A 21782-nucleotide genomic window follows, 5' to 3' on the forward strand; every position below is an offset into this window, starting at 1 on the left:
ACCACATTAACCAACATTATAACGCGGTGGTGATTCAATTACATGGAGACAGGCATAGACCATGGCATATTACTCAGACAAAACGCAACCTGTAGCTGCAGGACTGTCCAGGTGCGTTGCTGCCCTCGACTGTGCGGCTTGGGCCATCAGAGTTAACGAACCAATAATAATGTCAGGGTGCATTATTCTACAAACCCAGCGTACCTTAGTAGAATTACTTAACACTGGAAGGCTAAAAATGTATTCGATGCATAAATGGCGAGGTGGTAAATAATGCTCTCCCCCCTCCTCTCCCGCCACCACCCGCCCCCCGCCCCGCCCCACTCAACGGGACGGTAACAATAATAAAAGACGGCTGCAGGGTGGATCATTACAAAGGGAGAGGAGCATCATTGTAGCACAACAGAAGATGAGGGAAGTAGTCAGGCAAGTGAAACCCTGCTTGAGGAGGCAGACATGGATCTATATGTAGATGAGTTTCGGCGCTATATCAATGGGACACCACAGACGGGATGGGCCGTGGTAGATAGCAGCGGTCAGGTCAAAGGGGAAGGACGGTTAGAAGAGAATCTATCAGCTCAAGTGGTTGAATTTGTGGTTCTCACTGAGGCTCTGAGGCTTGCGAGGGGAAAATGAATAAATATCTATAGAGACAGTCGATATGCTTTCGGAGTAGAGCATGATTATATGATAGCCTGGAGCAGACGGTGATACACGACCTCAGGAGGAGGACCGATTAAACATGAGGAGATTGGGAAACATCTAGTGGAAGCCTCCTTCCTACCCCAGGAGTGTGCGATAATAAAGATCGAAGCACACGTAAAAAATAATGATCAGTATGAACAGGGGAATGCATGGACAGATGAAGCAGCCAAGCGAGTGGCAGGTACACTGACCGGGGAAGCCCAAGGCAGAGCATGTACAATTGGGCCTGAGGAAGTAAATATGCTTGAGGTACAGGGAGAGGCCACTCCGTAGGAACAGGAGGAGTGGAAGCAGAGATGGGCCAAACAAGGGACCAACGGGATATGGAGAAAAGATGGGAATATGGTGGCCCTGGAATGCATCCAGGGGAGCCTATTAAATTTATACCACGGGTATGTGCATACAGGTAGAACCACCATGATAAGCTTGATGTCCAGATGCTGGTGGTGGAAGGGAATATCGGGAGATATAGAGGACCTCTGCAGAAGGTGCGTGATATGCGCAAAATACAACCCAGGGGGAAAAGTAAAGGTCAGAATGGGACATCAGCCCCGACCGAAGGGACTCTGGGAAAATTTGCAGGTAGATTTTACTGGACCATTATCCAGCAACAAGGGGAAAACATACTGCTTAGTTATAATAGACACGTTTATGAAGTGGGTAGAAGCTTTCGCCACTAGGAATTGTTCAGTAGAAACCATGGCCAGGATCCTAGCAAACAAAATAATGGCACTGCAGCTGAACTCAGATCAAGGTACAAACTTCACAGGGAAGATAATGAAACAGGCGTGCGCTTAGGGATTAGGCAAAAACTATCCCACATCAACGAGACTGGAAAGGGATGGGTGGACAGGATACCCCGAGTATAAATAAAGCTCAAGGCAACCACTAGTCGAACGACAGGAATGATACCCTTTTAACTAAAAAAATATGGAAATCTGTAATGGAACTCTGTAAGCAGTTACATGATATAGAGTCAAAGGTTAGAGATCAGCAAATCAAGGATTTAGAGAACGACACTAAGAAACAGAAGTTCCAAACAGCCCAAATAGGCAGTCAAGAGATTACCCCAGAGAGGTTCGGGATCGCATCCAAATGGATCGGTCTCTATCAGGTAATCATGGTAAGTTATGGTACATATAAGGAGTATCGGCAAGTGGAAACACTGGACCCAGTTAAAAAAGCATGGTCACTAACTAACCAGTGACGACCGGAAAATAATGCTTTTTGCAGGACTCGAGAGCTCGTGGAAATAACGTGGAGTAACGCAGCCTCATATCAGTGACAACAGACTGAGGGATGGCAAGGCCTGTATTACAGGGACTTGGGCGACATTAGTTTAATAAAACATCAAAAACACTGATGGTGTCGGACGGAGCAACAGTAGAGTGAAATAACGGGCATAAAACAACGTTGCAAGGAAACGAAACAACATTGGGGATGAGCCAATAATATAGAACCATAATTAGTGGGAATAAGACCGCGGTGTGTTTTTAATCAGGAGGGACAAACATACTGCACCCGGGGAAGGGGGTGCAGATTTCACTAACATCTATGAATGGTGGTGGAGGGATATCTCCAGAGATAGACCCACCAACACGGCCCCATCCACTCGTTTAGCAACAGTGAGCATGACCAGGGCCTCGACCATCACAACCCCAGCGCCACAAACCTGTCCAACTGTGAACACTGGGGCAAAAGAGAAATTGATAAGGCAGACCAAGGATAAGATACACTTCAGGGTACGTCAGCGAATAATTACTGTATTCCTAAATTTAAAAAATAAAGCTACCCCAACATCTGCGGGTTAAACAGTATAAGCCTGTATAGAAACATGATCCTTCGAGCACTTAAAGGCGCTGAATCCAAAACCATGAAGTTTAATGTGGAAAGAGGGTCAGGTAAAAAAAAAACAGGACAGGGGAAAAAGAGGGATACTAGAAATGGTACGAGGCAGGATACACGGCAGGATACGTGGCAGGATACACTGCAGAATACACGGCGGGATACGTGTATGTGGCGGGAGTTGCGAAACGATAGACCTGCACACGATAGATGATTGAGTTAACGCCTTCGCATGAACCTGACAGGGATTGCTGTAAAGAGATAAGGATAATGAAAAGATACAGGCACAGCTGGGTAATGGCGCAGAAAACGAATTATTACAGTGGCCCACACATTGCGAGACCACACCAGAACTATAAATGAATAGAGCATAACGCAACTTAAGTAAAACCATACAGACAGAACTAGTACGTGCAGGATATGGAGTATGGTTGCTCAATGGAATACAACATAATATAGAGTAGCTTCAGAATAGAAAGGTGCCGGATTGGATAACACTCGATATATTTACCAACTGGACCTTAGACAAAAAGATGACTCATTCCTGCGAGGTGCAGAGAAACAGTCATGCTTGGGTTTCAAAGGCCAGCTGTGTTACCGGACATTGAAATAGATTTTTTATTATCTCTACCACAGTATGATGTGACAACAGGAGATCCTCTATACCAAACAAAGCAGGAGAAATAAGGAATCAAACTCGCGTGTGGTATGATGACAAACCAGAAATGTAACTGAGGAGAACAACATTTCTAAGAATCTCAGCATATGTAGATTGTTATAAAAATAACCAAGTTGCTTTATGTCGAGATCCACTACGAATGATCAAAGATGACTGTGGATATAACCAAGTGGACGGGTGCTCCTTGAGCATCACCTCCACTAACACAGGACTACAAAATTATCGCTGTTTCACGAGGATATGGAGATTGATGTGTGACCACTATGGCAACTGAAATGAAGAAAGCAACACCTCATGCACCATTATGGATATTGACTTCTGCTTTACTCCACTTGATGAGGCAGATATAAATGGGTTTATTATAACCCCTGAGCTAAAGGAGGAATGATCGATGGGACAATGATGGACATTGCCTGAGGAGGTTATGCGAAGACCAGCGGGCCAAAATGAAAACTGATACTCGAATTGAAAGAGAAACAAACTCGACTGAATTGGACACCATTCGACAACATATAGGATACTCCAGGCGGGGCAGAAATTCGGCAGAACAGTGAAGACCCCAAGTGGAGGGAAGATAGATGAAACAGCAGATACTCCAGGCGCGGCATAATTCAAACACCGAGAAAATGTTGGCTACAAAGGACTTATACATGAACTAAGCTAGACTCAATGTACTGGTTGTAGTGCAAGGGTGCTCACCTTGCTAGTATTATCCTTTAGAAAGCTGTAACCGACGTAAGAGGCAAGCCCTAGCCCGTACTATAGTTAAAACATTGAAGAAAAGGAAATCAGATAGTCCGGCAGAAAGGACATCCATATTATAACCTTGATGGGAAAGCCAACAGATAGCTCCAGGAGCTCGGGAAGTAGCACTACCCAAGTGAAAGGACAACCCTGGAATCTCACCCATGTGGAATTAATTGCGAAATGGCCTATCTTGGGCATATAGTCAAGGGCCATTAGGGGGTAATTGTAAGGGATAAATAGTAAGGTTCGAGATAGGGGGTCAGAATTATGCCGAAGGTAGTGAACTTATCAATTGTCGATGTTTGTAACACTTGCTTATATAGGTATGACACACTTATACGCATTATATCATAGCTTAACCTGAGTAACACTTGAACAGCCAAAGTCAGCAGTTTTGTTTAAAAGTCGCTGATCAAGAGATAAAGAAGCCAGGACAACCACACCAGGCTTCGGATAGACTGGGGGAGAGGGCAAAATGGAATAAAACAATGATGAGAGATGGGCAGTTTCATGTACCACTCGGAGCCCGCCTGATAAGAGTCGACAAATCACTGTAACTTGGGTGATAGCAATAGACCTATCGATGATTTTGTAGGAGGATAGCTCCTCTCCAACACCTGTATAAATTATGCTTCAAAACTCTTCTATTTCGGAGGTTCCAATACTGAACCTTCCCGTGCATTGCTCGTAAAAAAACCGATAAACCTGAGGTTTCGTTTGTTTACTTCTGTGTTCGTCATACAGTGGGAAGCTGGACGAGGTGTCGATTAACTATATCAGTTAGTACACCCCGAGGGAGAGAAGCCTAGTTTTATCCCAACGGAAGGGCAGGTGTCGATTAACTACATCAGTTAGTCCAGCTTGAAGGAGAGAAGCCTCCTTTTTACCACAACACATTCCCTCCTCACCCCTCCTCTCCTCACCTCTCTCCAATGCTCATCTCCTCTCCTCTCCCCTACCTTCTACCCTCCTCTACTCTATTCTCCTCTCCCACCCTCGCCTCTACCCTCTCCTCTCCCCAGTCCTTTCCTCTAATCCCCTCCCCTCTTCACTCCGCTTTCCTCTCCTCTCCTCTCAACACATCCACTCTCCGTTCCACTACTCTCCCCTGCTCTGCTTTCTTCTCCCCTCTCCTCCCCTACACACTCGTCCCCTCCCTGCTCATCTCTACCCTCCTCTCTCCCCTCGTCTCTCTTTTCCTCGCCTCTCCACTACTCTCGTCCTTTCGCCTCTCCTCTCCTTCACACTCCTCTCCTCTCCCCTCTGCTCACCTCCTTATCCTTTCATCATCTCTCCTCTCCCCTCTCCTCCCCCATCCTCTCCACTCGGCTCATCCCTTCTCCCATCTCGTCCTCTCTCCTCTCCACTTCTCTTCTCACCTGTCTTCCCGTTCTCTCCTGTCTCCTCTCCTCTCTCCTCTCCGCTCTCCTCAACTCTCCTCCCCTTTCAGCTGTTCTCCTCAACTCTGTTGTGCCTCATTTTCTCCCGTCTTGCCTACCTTTTCCACACATCTACTCCATTCTCCCCTCTCCCCTACACTATTCTCCTCCCTTTCCCTCTCCTCCATTCTCCTCTCATCTCCTCTGCTGTCTCATCTCCACTCATCTCCTGTCTTCCCCGATCCACCCCTATCTTCTCCTCTCTCCTGTTTTCAGGTCGCTTCTCACTCCACTCTCCTCTCTCCTCTCCACTCGTCTCCACTCCAATCATCTCGACTCCTCTCCCATAAATTCTCCCCTCCTCTCCTCACCCCTCTCCTCTCCACCTCACCTCTTCTCACTTTTCATTTTAACTCCTCTCCTCACTTGTGTCGTCTGATGTTCTCCCCTCTCCTCTCCTCCCCGCTCCTCTCCTTCCCTCTGCTCTCCTGTACCCTCTCCAGTCCTCTTTTCTCCACTCCTCTCCTCCCCCTCCTACCCTCGCCTCCCCTCTGCTCTCCTTTCCTCTACCCTCTTTTCACCTCCTCCTCTCATGCACTGTCTTCTCTCTCCTCTTCTCTCCCCTAACTTCCCCCCCTCTTCTCCACTCACCTCTACTCCTCTCTCCGTTACCCACTCTTCTATCCTCTCCTGCACTCTCTTCTAATCTCCTCCCTTGTCCCCTCTCTTGTCCTCTCCTCTCCTCTAATCTACTAGCTCCTCTCTCTACTCTGCTTTCATCTTTTCTCTGCTATCCTCTCATCTCTTCTATTCTCCTCTCCATTGCTCGAAACTCCATAGCTCTTCTCTTCTCCACTTCCCCTCTCTTCTCCCCTCTCCTCCCCTCCCTTCTCATCTCTTCTCGCCCCTGCTCTCCCCGCTCTCTTCCTCTCCTCTCCTCTGATGGTCTCTCCTCTGCTCTCCCACTGCCCTTCCCCTCTCCTCTGCTCTACTCTCCTTCTCTCTCATCCTCTCACCTCTCCACTTCTCTCCATTCCTCCCTTCTCTGCTACGCTCCTCTCCTCCTCTCCCCGCTCCTCTCATCTCTCTTCTGTCCCCTACCTTCTCCCCATCTCTACTCCACTCTCCTCTATACCCCTCTCCCCTACACTCTCATCTCCACTCCCCTCGCCTCTCCACTCCTCTCATCTCACTCCTCTCCCCTACCTTTTCCTCACTTCTATTCCACTCTCCTCTCCTTCCATCTCCCCTACACTATCATCTCCTTTCCCCTCCTCTCCTCTCTTCCCCTCTCCTATCTTCTCTTCTCCCCTCTTTTCTCCTCTCTTCTCCTCTCCTTTCATCTTATCAACTCTCCTCTGCTTTCCTCTACTCATCTCTGCTCTGCTCTCCTCTGCTCTCCTCTCTACTTCCCCTCTAATCTATCCTATCCTCCACTAACCTCTCCTCCCCTTCCTGCTCATCTTCACTCTTTCCTTCTCCCACCCTCTCCTCTCACCTACTATCCTCTACTCTGTTCTGCTGTCTTCTCCACTCAACGCATCTCCTCTCCTCACCTCTGCTCTCCTATTCCCCTCCTCTCCTCTCCTCCACACTCATCCCCTCTCGTCTACTCCCCTCCCATCTCCTGTCCTCTCTCTTCTCCCCTCCTCACCTCTCTGCTCCTTTCATCTCCATTCCTCACCTCCAGTCTCTACATTCCCTGCTCTGAGGAGAATAAACGATTTGATGGCGTGTGACTGTCAGTATGGCATCGGTTGCCATGAATCCGGACTGACCATTGTAATAATAGCACACACGTATCCTTACTGACCAATATGTTATCTGTCCCCATGTGCCCTGACTGACCACTCTATTATCTGTCCCCATGAACCGTTACTGACCAATATATTATCTGTCCCCCATGTATCCTTACTGACCTCTGTATTATCTGTACCCATGTATCCTTACTCACAATTATATTACCAGTCACCATGTACCCTTACTGACGATTGTATTATCAGTTCTTATGTAGCCTTACTGACCACTGTATTATCAGTCCCCATGTACCCTTACTGACAATTGTATTATCAGTCCTCATGTACCCTTACTGACCAATATATTATCTGCCCCATGTACCCTTACTAACCACTGTATTATCAGTGCCCATGTATCCTTAATTTGCACTGTACTTTCAGTCCCCGTGTATGTTACTGACATTTACTTAGCCTGCCTCTATCCTTCCATTTGTTTTATTTCACTTGTGTTACCCCGAGAAGTGAATTGAAAATCTGAAATTACAGAATTATTTTACATCTCAGTAATAACAGAAACTGCCGAAATGAAAGTTGCTCCCTTCACATGTATGCTGTGATTCTGTGGAATTAACTATTTCTGCTTTTACCAATAGTTCTTGGTTTTGGATAAAGTTATTTGATCTGAAAGCCACGTTGCTTTTAAAATATTTTGCAATTGAAAGTGATGCAAAGAACAGGTTTGGACAACTTGTTTATTCAGTGACTGTGATTAATATCCTTCAGTGTGCAGTTTAATTGTCTCACTGGAGAGTTCCCTCAGGCTATAAATAGGGATTTGTTTTCAGTCTGTACAGCAATGTTTGACTGAAGTTGTTGTCTAAAACGAACAGCGCTCATTGGAGCTCACAGAAAGTCAAGTCATGTTCTGGGAGATTCCAACTCAGCTTTGGATCCTGTGGGCACTTTTCAATGTGGAACGTATTTATTACCCGCTCCTTGCTGCTGTTGGTGTTCCTGGTGAGTCCTTCATCTGCAATTAATTATGTAACCCATGTTTCTCTGTATTTGCTGTCCTTGTCCTTTAGTTCTAGTTATTAATTGTATTCAATTAAACCTCTTGTTCTGTGTCTGGCAATGCAAATAAGTTTCTGTCATGTAATGTGTGATCATTTGTTAATTAGCTGCTCCCAGTTCAATGAACAGTATGTTGTTTCCACAACTTGCTTCCAGTGATAGTGGTTCACAGGATTTGACAGAAATGTGACTTTATTGACACAGATATGTAAGTGAACGATTATATTATTGAACAGCTTGCAGTCAGCTTTCTGCACTGATGCCCAGTGTTGGATAATAAATATGTGTTCAGCGGTAACAAGTGTTTTAAGTACCGCTGGTTATTGTAAATGACACTGACCAGTGGAAATCAGCGTTGAGAGATCCTTCACAAATACACTGAGATATGAGACATTATTCACTAATGATTCAGCTATAGACAGTTGTCGTAATTTCCACCGCCTCCCGCTCTGCCTCACAGTCACTAATTCCAGATGGTCAGGACAGGGTTACAACTGCAATACGTTTTCCAGTAAAATGTTTATTCAGTTGTGTTTGAATTGATTTATTTCCCTTGTTCAGCCACAGTTCAGGAGAGCTCGGAGTGGGCCGCACGGTAGCAACTATTCAAAATGGAGCACTATATTGTGAAATATTTTGATATTTCCAGTCTCAAACTCTCTCTGTCAACTGGAAGACTGTAACTTTCTCACACCAGGTGAAAGGAAGTTGGTTGACACAGTTCCAGCTGTAAACAGACACGTTCGAAAATCTTCTGTGACATCTTAAAACATGGGTTATCATTAGTCGATTGTAAAGCGACAGTCCCTTCCTTAAAGATTATTTGCAATATTCTTGGAAAGTCAGCTTAAGCCAGTTACAAAGTGTACTTTCAAAACAATGGTTGGAAAGGTTCTGATTTCGATACATAATAAAATTCAATTCATCTTCTTCAGCCTACGACACAACCGCAGTAATCTCGCCAAAGACTCCATTCCCCTCTCTGGCCACAGATTTCATTCCCCACCTTGGCCACAGACTCCATTCCCCTCCCTGTACACAGATTCGATTCCCCTTCCTGGAAAAAGAATCGATTCCTCTCATGGGCCACATACTCCATTCCCCTCCCTGTCACAGACTCCATTCCTTCCTTGGCCACAGACTCGATTCCGTCCCTTGGCCCCCAATTCCATTCTCCTCCCTGGACACAGATTTCATCCGCCTCGCTGTCCCCATACTACATTCCCATCCCTGGACAATGACTCTATTCTCCTCAATGAACACAGGTTATTCACAAACTCGCGGCTTCTTGTGCTGAATTATTGCTTCCTCTGACTTGGATATGGCGTTCTATCAGAGTCTCATTCGGAGCTTTACACACCTGGAAAAAGTCCAATACATTAATTATTTCAGTCATGATCCGGCACCCACACATCACATCCACCGCTTCACTCACTCCCTGTCACAAAACCCAAACACCCCATCCACTGGTACATTCAGTCCAGATCCAACACCCACACGTCCCATCCATTGGTACATTCAGTCCTTGTCCCGACACCCACACGTCCCATATATTGGTTCTTTCAATACCTGTGCCAAACATCACATGTCCCATCCACTGGTGTAATCAGTCGCGACCCAAACAGCACACGTCCCATCCGATGATTTCATCAGTCCTGTCCCAAACACCACAAGTCCCATTGGTTGGTTCACTTAATCCTGACTCATTTCACACATAATTCTTTGAGACAGCTGTTAATGCTCTCAATCTGAAATATAAATTCCCTGTTTTTCTCTTTCTTGCAGTGAACGTACTGACAATAATGATCCTGTCTCGAGGATGGTGCGGTCTCTCCAAGTGTGTCAGCCGTTACCTGGTGGCAATGGCAGCGGCGGATCTACTGGTCGTTATCCTCGACCTGATATCCAGGCAGATTCCTATTCATTACTCAACCGCGTTTGAGTTCATGTGGAAGATTAATGCTTGTAATATCCATGCCATCCTGCTTTACGCAGTCACAGACTGTTCCATCTGGTTCACAGTTGCTTTTACCTTTGATCGATGTATAGCCATTTGTTGTCAGAAGATCAAAACCAAATATTGCACCGAGAAAACGGCGACTGTGGTTGTGGGAACAGTGAGTGCGTTGTTCTGTGTAAAGAACACTTTCTGGTACTTTATGTATGGAGGTAAGTATCAGATTTCCAATAGTCCCTGGTTTTGTTATGTTCGATGGGAAGTCTATGAGTCAGTATCATGGGCAGTAATTGTATTCCTTCATTATATTATAACACCGTTTATTCCATTTGTTCTGATCCTTCTGCTCAATACTTTAACTGTCAGACACGTTTTAATGTCGAGCAGAGCCCGCAGGAGACTCAGGACCCACAGCAGTGGGGAGAGTCCCAGTGACCCAGAGATGGAGAAGCGAAGGAAATCCATCATTTTATTGTTTGTTATATCCGGAAATTTTATCCTCTTATGGGCAGTTTTTATGTTATATTCTGTGGTTGAACGATTGTTTTCGTTAAACGTTATTCGTGTATCTCTACCTGAATATGTACTGGAAATGGGATGTATGCTTCAGCTCCTGAGTTGCTGCACCAACACATGTATTTATGCCGTGACCCAGACGAAATTCAGAGAGGAGTTGAAGAATGTGGTGAAATATCCCTTCACTGTAATTGTTAAATGTATTAAATAATAAGAATCACACAATGTTTTGGGCGTGTATTCTGCCCAATCCGCTCATCTCTGTGATACACACACAGTGAGGCCTGTTTTCATCTTTCACCGCCCGGATTCAGCGACTAACAAACATGATAGAGGTGGGGAAGTCCACGGAGATCAGTCCCGCTGGACTCCTGCAGGTGTTATCCCCGCTAAGACGTCTGCTGCGGCCTGGGACGGGTTTATAAAGCTCCCGACCGCCAGGCTCGTGTCGGATGTGTTTACCCAAAGGGAGCGGCACGGGGAAGGTGGCTCTGTTACTTGTCAGTCCACGGGCGGAAGGGCCGCTCAGTCCCCAGCACTCCCAGGGAAAGCTGGGGGGAAATGGCCTGGGACCAAACAACAGCCAGAGGGAGAAGGTTTCAAAGGCTCAAAGGTCAGTGCTTTCATCCCTTTGCAGGCTCCATGTGTTATTCTCCCAGTGGGGTTTAACCTGAGCAGCCCCAGCGCCTGGTGATAGCGACGTATCCTTGTTTCAGATAATCTACCTTTGGGCTTAAAGGGTCTCCTGCAGACGAAGTATATCCCAGTGACATTCACCACTATAACGTTCATTTGTAAGTTTGCCTGAACAATGCGGTGAGCTGCAGGATGAAGTGTTCCCCGCACACACTCGACACACATTAAACTCAGCTCATCCTCACTCTCTCAATAATCTCCGTGCTAAACATAGCCCATAATATGCAGCATTCAGGGAGGGTGGTAACGAGCTTTGTTCCTAGGTATTGCAGTATGTGTGATGTAATAAAGCGGGGAAACTCGCATGACACTGTGCCTGAGCATTGTGACATCACAGACCTGCACTTTTGACCACGCCCTGGCCTGTGGCTGACTCAGAATCGCATTTCGGACATCCCATCTCCTTCACCCATCACTTTACAAAGAGTTACTTAATGTCTGCAGCAAAGAAATAGGCTATTCCGTGCTCGCGGCTGCAAACTGGTCTGAGGCGGTTCCCCTGAGGTTTCCCTGGGAGTGCTGGGAGTTAGCAGCCCGTCTGCCTGTGGACTGCAAATTTACAGAGCGACCTTCCCCACCCCGACACTTTCGGCCCAGCAGAGCATGTCAGAGCTTACTCGATCATCACATCCTGATCTTAAACAGAGTGCACAAAGAGAGTGGTAAACTTGGGAACGTAGAGAAAGGTGAGATTCAGTGGTAAGTCCGGGGTGAGTCTGGCTGAGTATTAGCTCTAAGAAGGGAAATTTAGATTAACGTTTTGAATTGAACTTAGAACTTTAAAAACAGAAGTTAGCAGAAACTGCCTGTTAGTGGTAGTTAACTATCAGTCAGCTGTAAGTGTTAGTCTTAAATATGTGCTAATTACTGCGAGCAATGGTCATGGAGCTGAGACAGCACTTGTAACTTGTTTGTGGCTCCAAAGGTATAAAACTAAACACTGACTTGTGATTCACAGTGTGTTCTGCACAGTGATATTAAACGGAATTTGGTGAGAGTTTGAATGGGAACAGTGGTTGAAGGAGGTGCTGCTTTGGCCTCCAAAATACAGCAGGTAGATGAACGTTTGGTGAGTATTACCTTTTTTCCCGAAGCTTGGTCCACACTAAGACCTGGGACCAATAACAATACTTTATTAAATTAATAATTTAACTATAATTACTAATTAATTAATATAATTATAAATAACCATTGAATAAAAACTAAGTAATTAAATTAATTCAGTGCGTAAATAAGCAAATACATTTATAAAAAATAACTAAAGATGGCAGGTTAGGCAATGAGTCGAGACTGTAATGTGTGTGAGTTTGTGGACAGCAAATCTGTCCCACATTCCCACATCTGCAGGAAATGTCTCTGCTTTATTCGCTCTGGCTCAGGGTAATTGGGCTGGAGTGAGAGTTCGACTCACTCTGAAGCACACAGGATAAGTGATTTAATCCAGAAAACAGTCACATCCCACAGAAAAGCGCAGGTTCAGTAAAGTCCGTGGCTGATTGGGTGCCGTGTAGCGAGATCAGAGGAGAGCTGAGAATGAAATACTGCTCCTGCCCAACGATAAGGATAAAGATTGCGTGGAGGACATCCACAATACATACCAAGGTACGTGGCTCAGAAGGTTGTCCACAGGTAGAGATAGGAAGAAATATTAAACAATTACTTTGCATCAGTATTTATCAGGGAGTCAACACAGGTGGACATGACATTGGTTGATATTAGAAATGAAATAACTGCATTTAAAATAACAAGAGAAAATATTAGAAAACGAATCAAACCGAAAATAGATAAAATGCAGGCTTCGGACAAATTACATCGAGGGAAGAGATAGCAGAGGCATTAATAAACATATTTAATATTTCGTTAGAATAAAGTGCAGTGCCGGAGGATTGGCAGATACCTAATATAATACCTATTTATAAGAAGTGAGGTAAAACGTGTCTGAGGAACTATAGTCCAGTCAACTTAAAGTCGTTGGGAGGAAAAATAATGGATTCCCTACTAAAGGAGAAAGTGGAAGAACAACTAGAATGCAAAAATGAATAGTCAGCATGGATAAGAAAAGGGAAAGTCTTGAATTGACCAAATTCTTTGAATTTTTCGAAGAAGTAACAGATAGCGTAAACTAACGTAATGTAGTTGATGTAATTTATCTAGATTTCCAAAGGCCTTCGATAAGATACCCCATAATAGACTGAAAGGGCAGATCACAAATTGTAATTACAATTAATAATAATAATTGGGATGTTTTAAAATGGAGTTAGCAGATTTTTAAAATAGATCCCACAGCCTGTTTTTCAGTCTGTGGGAAGCATGTGTGGGATGTCTTCCGCAGAGGGTCAGATGTTCCAATGCATAGACCAAAGGCATTGGGAGCTGGGCACAGACACAGATAACATAGAATTTGAATTCTATAATAAGATACAAGTTAAATAAAAAAGAATCATAACAACATGTATCCTGAATTACCAATTAAAGTATATAGAGGCCAGATTGGAGGAAGCAACCTACCAGATAATCATGTATTAAATAATCAGCACATATTAATTGTAACTTGCGTAATTACATAATGCTATAATCTGAAACTGTATAAAATAAGATGTCTCTGGCAGTTTCTCAGAGCATTCAGTCAAGGATAGCTCACCTGCCACCTTGTATCTTTTATTAATAAAACTGCATTTACTTTAAGGCGAACGACTCCGAGTGGTGGTTTGAAGTTAACTCTAACAACGTGGCGCAGTCAGCAGGATCAACTGGACGGGCAGATTATACTCAAAAAGCCAAACCAACTCAATAACGAGTGAGTAGAGAATTACCTTGAGAAATTCCCCTCGCAAAGTAACCAGAGATCCAACGAATCTGAGGTAGAGTCCATGCAGCCATTAAATCCAGTTGAAGGGTGCGTCAGGACAATGTAAATAAATACTGTAAGTGTCGGGACAATAAGTACGTATACGGGATATCGGGGAAAAAGCCTCAGTGTAAATAGTTCCGCATAATTAAAGGCGGAAACACAGCACTAGGTAAAAAGCCTTGGTTTAAAAAGTTCTGCTAAAGTAAAGATGGTAAAACGGGAACTGGGGAAAAAGCCCCAATGTATGAAATGGCAAAGGAATCTGCCAAGGCCCTTGGAGGGCTGATGTATAAACTAACAGAAGAGTTTCTGAAAGATAAATCTGAAAAGATCATGAAGATGGTTAAGGCATGATATGATGAAGGGAAAAAGATAATTTTAACAGCCGGAAAGATGAATAGAAAGATACCCGAAGGTGAGATGGACAGAGAAAGTGACAAAAGACAACAGGATGTAAGTATAAAAATAGATATAGATGACAGAAGAAAATGGACAGAGGAATTTGGCCCAAATTTGTATCCCCCACTAACAGGGTTATGATTAGGACCTGAGGAAAATAAAGTATTGATTGGGGGCCAGAAGGCTCGCTTAGTAGATATTTTTCGGAAGTCCATAACAAAAACTGTTAGTGACTATCTGAAGTGAAGTATGGATACAAAAATAGAGCCGGCCAAACAATAAGCTTTGTTGAATGAAAAGAGATTTTTGTGAATGTCTGTCTTTGAATGAAAGTGCTTGTGTGATTTTTGACTGCGGAATATTTGATGTGGAAATTAATGAATGTTTCAGGTGTCTGAAAGCCTGCTTCAGAAAGTGGTAGAGCTGTCTGTTGTTATGGCCCCACCCACTTTTCAGTCAGAGTGATTTTTTTTAACCCTTTGCAGTGTTGTCCAGTATGAAGGAAGGTTTAATTAAGTTTGAACCTAGAATTGAATTACATTTTAATTTAGAAACCCAGATGTGGATTTATTCAGATGATATGTTATGGAGCTTGAAAATGCACAAATGATAGGTTTGTTGAGCAAAAGATAAAAAATGTGTGGTCCCGATGGTTTTAAAAAAAAAATTTTGACACGCTCACTTGTCAAAGAAAACATGTAATCATTGATTACATTTGTTTGAAAGACAATACATTTAGTCTAGGAATGAGATAAAGAACAGAGAAGGGAAATTGTAATGCCTTAAAAAAGAATTCTGCGTGGGTGTCTCAAGGCTGCGGGCTTGGGAAATATTTATTTGTGTAAAATCTTGATGCAAAAGCTTCGAGCTCAGTAAAACGATTTTTAAATAAAAGATTGGCATATTTGAATTGGGACTTTGAGATATTTCTGGTGCTTCTCCTTGATAAACATTTTGGTTGTATTGGAAAATCTTGGGTTTGAAAGACTTTTAATAAAAGTAAACATAGTGCGTCAGAAGCTGAAGCTTAAAAAGTTTAAATTTATGAGATAATGTATCACAAAATTGAAGTTACAGCGCAAAAGATTAGAGTTTTTGATGTTCAGCTTCTAAAACAGAAGTTAGGCACATAATTATAAAACAAGTACTTTGCATTCTGTGATCTGTGAATCACTATAAGCATAAATGATAAGTCTGATTAAAAAACAGTATTACCATATTTGACATTTCATAATCCAACAATAAATACAAATACTACACAAGGGGAGCAGAAATTGGGATGGGAGCAGTGAAGAGTTAATTTTGTTGTGAAGATTTCAAGTACCACTGTTTAAGAAAATACACAACAAAATGAGATACATTTAAAATAAAAAGTTAAATCTGATCACATAAAAAAAATAAGTAAAACTATCATGTTTGGAAACAATGTAGAAATACCTTCAGGGATCAGGTCAAACTCCTGGGCAAGTAGGGAGCTATCTGCGAAAGTGTAAAATGAATTTTGAAAAAAACTAAATGTTAAAACGGCAGGCTTAACAGTTTAGAACAAAGGAAAATATAAGTTGAACTTGTGACTTAAGATACAGTGGTTGAAGAACCATAGAAACTGAGATGTAAAGGCTTTGGACCTGGAACATTTGAGATAACGGAAAGCAGCTATCAAAGCCTCCATGCTAGATTCTGTTCTAGTTATGAAAAATACATTTGAGATACCGGAAAGCAGGATTTAAAGTAAATCCCAAAAAGGCAAAAATCGGACAAGCTGTGGTACAGTACCTGGGACACGAAATATCCCAAGGAACTCGGACCATGTCCAATGACAGGAAGGAGGACATTAGGATTATGCCACGACCAAAACCAGTCTGAGGGGTTTGTAAGGTACTGGGGTTCGTTAGCTATTGTAGGAATTTTGTGCCTAACCACAGCAATTGCAGAACCAATACAGTGGCTAGTGAAAGGAAAATCCGGTTGAAATGGAAATGGTAGGACTCTAATTAAAACCTGGAATATCCAGGATGTGTTTTATCAACAGAATGTAAACGTGATCATCACTGTCCTTCCGATTCTACAAGGACAAGCTACAAGGCCGCCCCGAGGGGGCCCAGAAGCATTTATCCACAGCGGAGGGTACAACAACTACGTAAAGCAGCCTCTAGGGGGCGGCATCTAAGTGTCAGGAGCGTTTGTCTTGAAGCCATAAGATAAGTGTGTAAAAAATGTTACCTGAATATTGTAAACCAGGGGAATTAACCTTGGGAAATTGCGTGGTAGTTAAACCTGGAACAGAAGTAATGTTGTTATTTGACAATGTGCAGCATGAAATGTTACCTGTGAGCATAAATTAATCAACCCTATACCTGCCAGAAAAAATTAGCCACAAGACTAAAGCGTTGTAAATACGATTGCTAGACACAATCCTGAGAATAGCTAGTGACACATCAGGAGCAAGGGAGTAACACAAGAAGCTGAGACACAAAGAAGGAAGACAGAGGAGATTTACAGCGAATGACGTATTAATTTTACAGGGGCATCTCTCGTAGATGCACCAGATATGCAGGCGATCCAGGCACGTGTAGATAGATTGAGGGGAACAACGGAGGTGCTAATCAGGAAACAGGCCAGGATTGGGATAGAATCTTCAGAGTTAGGATCTAAAACATCCAAAAAAATGCTACAGGGTGTATCCGTACTGGAAGGCCATGCACGAACAATTAACGAGCAAAATAAGCAGGAATTGAGAGGACGATGCCGAGGACAGGAAAATAGATACATGTCACGCCTATGGGAGATGGATGATTGGTCAGGTGAGTCACAATATGGATCAGATACAAACCGGGCGAGTTACAGGTTCAATAAATAATACCCAATTGAAAGAAATGTCACAGCACACTGGGCCATTAGATGCATTCACCCTGAAACATAGAAACATAGAAACATAGAAAAAGGTTGCAGGAATAGGCCATTCGCCCCTTCAAGCCTGCACCAACATTCAATAAGATCATGGCTGATCATTCACCTCAGTACCCCTTTCCTGCTTTCGCTCCATACCCTTTCATCCCTTTACCTTAAGGGCCATATCCAACTCCCTCTTGAATATATCTGATGAACAGGCATCAACAACGTTCTGCGGAAGAGAATTCCACAGGTTAACAACTCTCTGAGTGTAGAAGTTTCTCCTCATCTCGGTCCTAAATGGCTTATTCCTTGTCCTTAGACTGTGACCACTGGTACTGGACTTCCCCAACATCTGGACAATTCTACCTGCATCTAACTTTCCCAGTCCCGTCAGAGTGTTTCTGAGGTTCCCTCTCATTCTTCTTAACTCCAGTGAATACAGGCCCAGTCGATCATATCATACTCATATGTCAGTCCTGCCATCCCGGAAATCAGTCTGGTGAACCTTCGCTGCACTCCCTCAATAGCAAGAACGTCCTTCCTCAGATTAGAACAAAACTGAACACAGTGTTGCAGGTGAGGCCTCACCAAGGCCCTGTACAGCTGCAGCAAGACCTCCCTGCTGCTACATTCAAATCCCCAAGATATGGGACCAACATGCTATTTGACTTCTTTCTGTCTGCTGCACCTGCATGCCAACCTTCAATGACTGATGTAGCATGACACCCAGATCTCGATGCACTTCCCCTTTGCCTTATCTGCCGCGATTCAGATAATATTCTGCCTTCGTGGTTTTGCCACCAAAGTGCATAACCTCACATTTATCGTTATTACACGACATCTGCCACGCAATGGTCCACTCACCTGACCTGTCAAAGTCACCCTGCAGCCTCTTAGCGTCCTCCTCACATGTCACACCGCCATCCAGCATATTATCATCTTCAAAATTGGAGATATTATACACAATTCCTTCATCTAAGTCATTGATGTATATTGTAAATTGCTGGGGTCCCAGCACTGAGCCCTGCGGCACCCAACTCGTCACTGCCTGCCATTGTGAAAAGGATCCGTTTATCCCGACTCTGTCAACCAGTTCTCTATCCACATCAATACATTACCTCCAATGCCATGTGCTTTAATTTTGCACACCAACCTCTTGTGTGGGACCTTGTCAAAAGTCTTTTGAAAGTCACACTACACCACATCCATTGCTTCTCCCTTGTCCGCTCTACTAGTTACATCCTCACAAAATTCTCAAAGATTTGTCAAGCATGATTTCCCTTTCATAAATCCATGCTGATTTGGACCGATCCTGTTTGTGCTTTCCAAATGTGCTGCTATGTCATCTTTAATAATTCATTCCAACATTTTCCCCACCACTGATGTCAGGCTAACTGGTCTGTAATTACCTGTTTTCTCTCTCCCTCATTTTTCAAAATGTGGTGTTACATTCGCTTCCCTCCAGTCCATACGAACTGATCTAGAGTCGATGGACTGGTGGAAAATGATAACCAATGCATCCACTATTTCTAGGGCCACTTCCTTAAGTACTCTGGGATGCAGACCATCAGGCCCCGGGGATTTATCGGCCTTTAGTCCCATCAATTTTCCGAACATAATTTCCCACAAATAAGGATTTCCTTCAGTTCCTCCTTCTCACTAGCCCCTCGGTCACATACTATTTCCAGAAGGTTATGCGTGTCTCCCTTCGTGAATGCAGAGCCAAATTATTTGTTCAACTGGTCTACCATTACTTTGTTCCCCATTATAAATTCAGCTGAATCTGACTGCAAGGGACCTACGTTTGCCTTCACTAATCTTTTTCTCTTCACATATCTATAGAAGCTTTTATGTGCCCAGCAAGCTTCCTCTCATACTCTATTTTCCCCCTCCGAATTAATCCCTTTATCCTCCTCTGCTGAATTCAAAATTTCTCCCCGTCCTCGGGTTGGTACTTTTTCTGACCAATTTATATGCCTCTTCCTTGGATTTAACGCTATTCTTAATTTCTCTTGTTAGTCACGGTTGAGCCACCTTTCCCGTTTTATTTTTACTCCAGACAGGGATGTCCAATTGTTGAAGTTCATCCATGTGATTTTAAATGTTTTCCATTGCCTATCTGCCGTCAACCATTTAAGTATCATTTCCCAGTCTATTCTAGCCAATTCATGTCTCACACCATCGAAGTTACCTTTCCTTAAGTTCAGGACCCCAGTCTCAGAATTAATTGTTTCACTCTCCACCTTAATAAAGAATTCTATCTTATTGTGGTTACTCTTCCCCAAGGGGCCTCGCACAACAAGATTGCTAATTAGTCTTTTCTCATTACACATCATCCAGTCTAGGATGGCCAGCCTTCTAGATGGCTCCTCGACATATTGGTCGTGTAAACCATCCCGAATACACTCCAGCAAATCCTCGTCCACCGTATTGCGACCAGTTTGGTTAGCCCAATCTATATGTAGATTAAAGTCTCCCATGATAACTTCTGTACCTATGTTGCACACATCCCTACTTTCTTGTTTGATGCTGTTCCCAAACTCACTACGATTGTTTGGTGATACACAACTCCCACTAGCGTTTTCTTCCCTTTGATATTCCGCAGCTCCACACACACAGAATCCACGCAAATGTCCTTCCTTACTATTGCATTAATTTCCTCTTCAATCAGCAATGCCACCCCACCTCCTTTTCCTTTCTGTCTATCCTTCCTGAATGGTGAATCTCCGTGGATGTTGCGTTCCTAGCCTTCGTCATGCAGGAGCCATTTCTCCGTGATGTCAATTACATCATATTCAATAATTGATGCCTGTGCAGTTAATTTGTCCACCTTTTTACAAATACTCCTCGCATTGAGGCACAGTGCCTTCAGGCTTGTTATCTTAACACACCTTGTCCCTTTAGCATTTGGCTCCAATGTGGCCCTTTTTGTTTTTTGCCTTGGGTTTCTCTGCCCTCCACCTTTACTTTTCAGCCCCCATTTTACTTCCCTCTGTCTCCCTGCATAGTTTCCCATCCCACTGCCATATTAGTTTAACCCCTCCCCAACAACACGAGAAAACTCTCCCCTGTGGACATTGGTTCTGCCCAGGTGCAAAGCGTCCGGTTTGCACTGGTCCCAGCTCCCCCAGGAAATTTAATCTCTCCCTTCTGCACCACACATTCATCTGAGCTTCCCTGCGATTCCTACTCTGACTAGCACGTGGTAGTGGTAGCTATCCTGAAATTGCTACCTTTGGGGTCCAATTTGTTAATTTACCTCCCAGCTCCCTAAATTCAGCTTGTAACTCCTCAGACAGAGTGAGTCAGACTCAAACACAAACACATAAAGAGCACTCTTAAGACAGAGAGTGAGAGGCACAGAAACATTGCATAAACCCATTTCTTTGTCAGTTGAGAACGTTATAATGTTATCGACATGTGCAGATTCAACAGAACATATTCAGGTATAACTGAACAGGATGGGAGGAAATCGGTTTGAATTTGAAGATTTACCAGGAGTGGGGTTCGAACCCACGCAGCTATACACCCATTGGATTTTACGTCCAACGCCTAAACCACTCGGCCATCCTGGTTTTGTCAGCATTCGGATTTTGGCTCTGTGAGAATCTGGGCTGCAGCTCCACTCTCACAGACACAGGTTTTCAATGAGCATTTTCAAATATTTATAGTAATAGTGACACAGGGGCAACTCTCCTATTCTTTTTCGAGTAATGCTCTGGAAACTTTCACACCCACCCGAGGGTGCAGACGGAGCATCAATTTAACATTTCATCCGAAAGTCAACAGCTTCAACAATGCAAAATTTCCCAAGTACTGCATTTGAGTGTCAGCCAAGATTCTCTGCTCAAGTCTCAGGAGTGGGACTTACACACACATCCTCCTGATTCAATCGAGAATGCTGCCACTGAACCAAAGCCGATACCAAAGCTCACATCCGTATTACTTTCCCCAAGTCTTTTTACAACGTTCCAGGACATATCGAAGTAATATTCAACATTTTGAAAAAGCTCCATCCTCGTCGGGGAATTGAAGCCCGACCTCGCACATGACAGGGAGGGATACTAACTAATACACTAACGAGGAAATGACGGGTTTTTGCTTTGTCAGAGCAGGAATCGAGCTGTGAACAGAACTGGACACCATGAGAAGTCGACAGGCACATTGAGAGACAGAGGCAAACCGACAAACAGGGAGAGACAGACAGCGAAATAGAGACAACGTGAGACAGAAAGTATGAGACTGAGAAGGAGAGGCAGACTGAGTGAGAAAAAGACTCAAACACACACATATGCAGAGATGT

At 43.8% G+C, this 21782-nt stretch overlaps 1 non-coding gene across 1 annotated transcript; it reads right to left on the reverse strand.

The window, feature by feature from the left end:
- Positions 1 to 20971: 20971 nt before the first annotated feature.
- trnal-uaa (transfer RNA leucine (anticodon UAA)) lies at positions 20972 to 21054 on the reverse strand. The gene has a single exon. It is a non-coding gene; the product is annotated as a tRNA-Leu (tRNA).
- Between the last annotated feature and the right edge of the window lie 728 nt (positions 21055 to 21782).

The sequence above is a fragment of the Pristiophorus japonicus genome, chromosome 23 (assembly GCF_044704955.1).
Source record: "Pristiophorus japonicus isolate sPriJap1 chromosome 23, sPriJap1.hap1, whole genome shotgun sequence".
Lineage (NCBI taxonomy): Eukaryota > Metazoa > Chordata > Chondrichthyes > Pristiophoridae > Pristiophorus > Pristiophorus japonicus.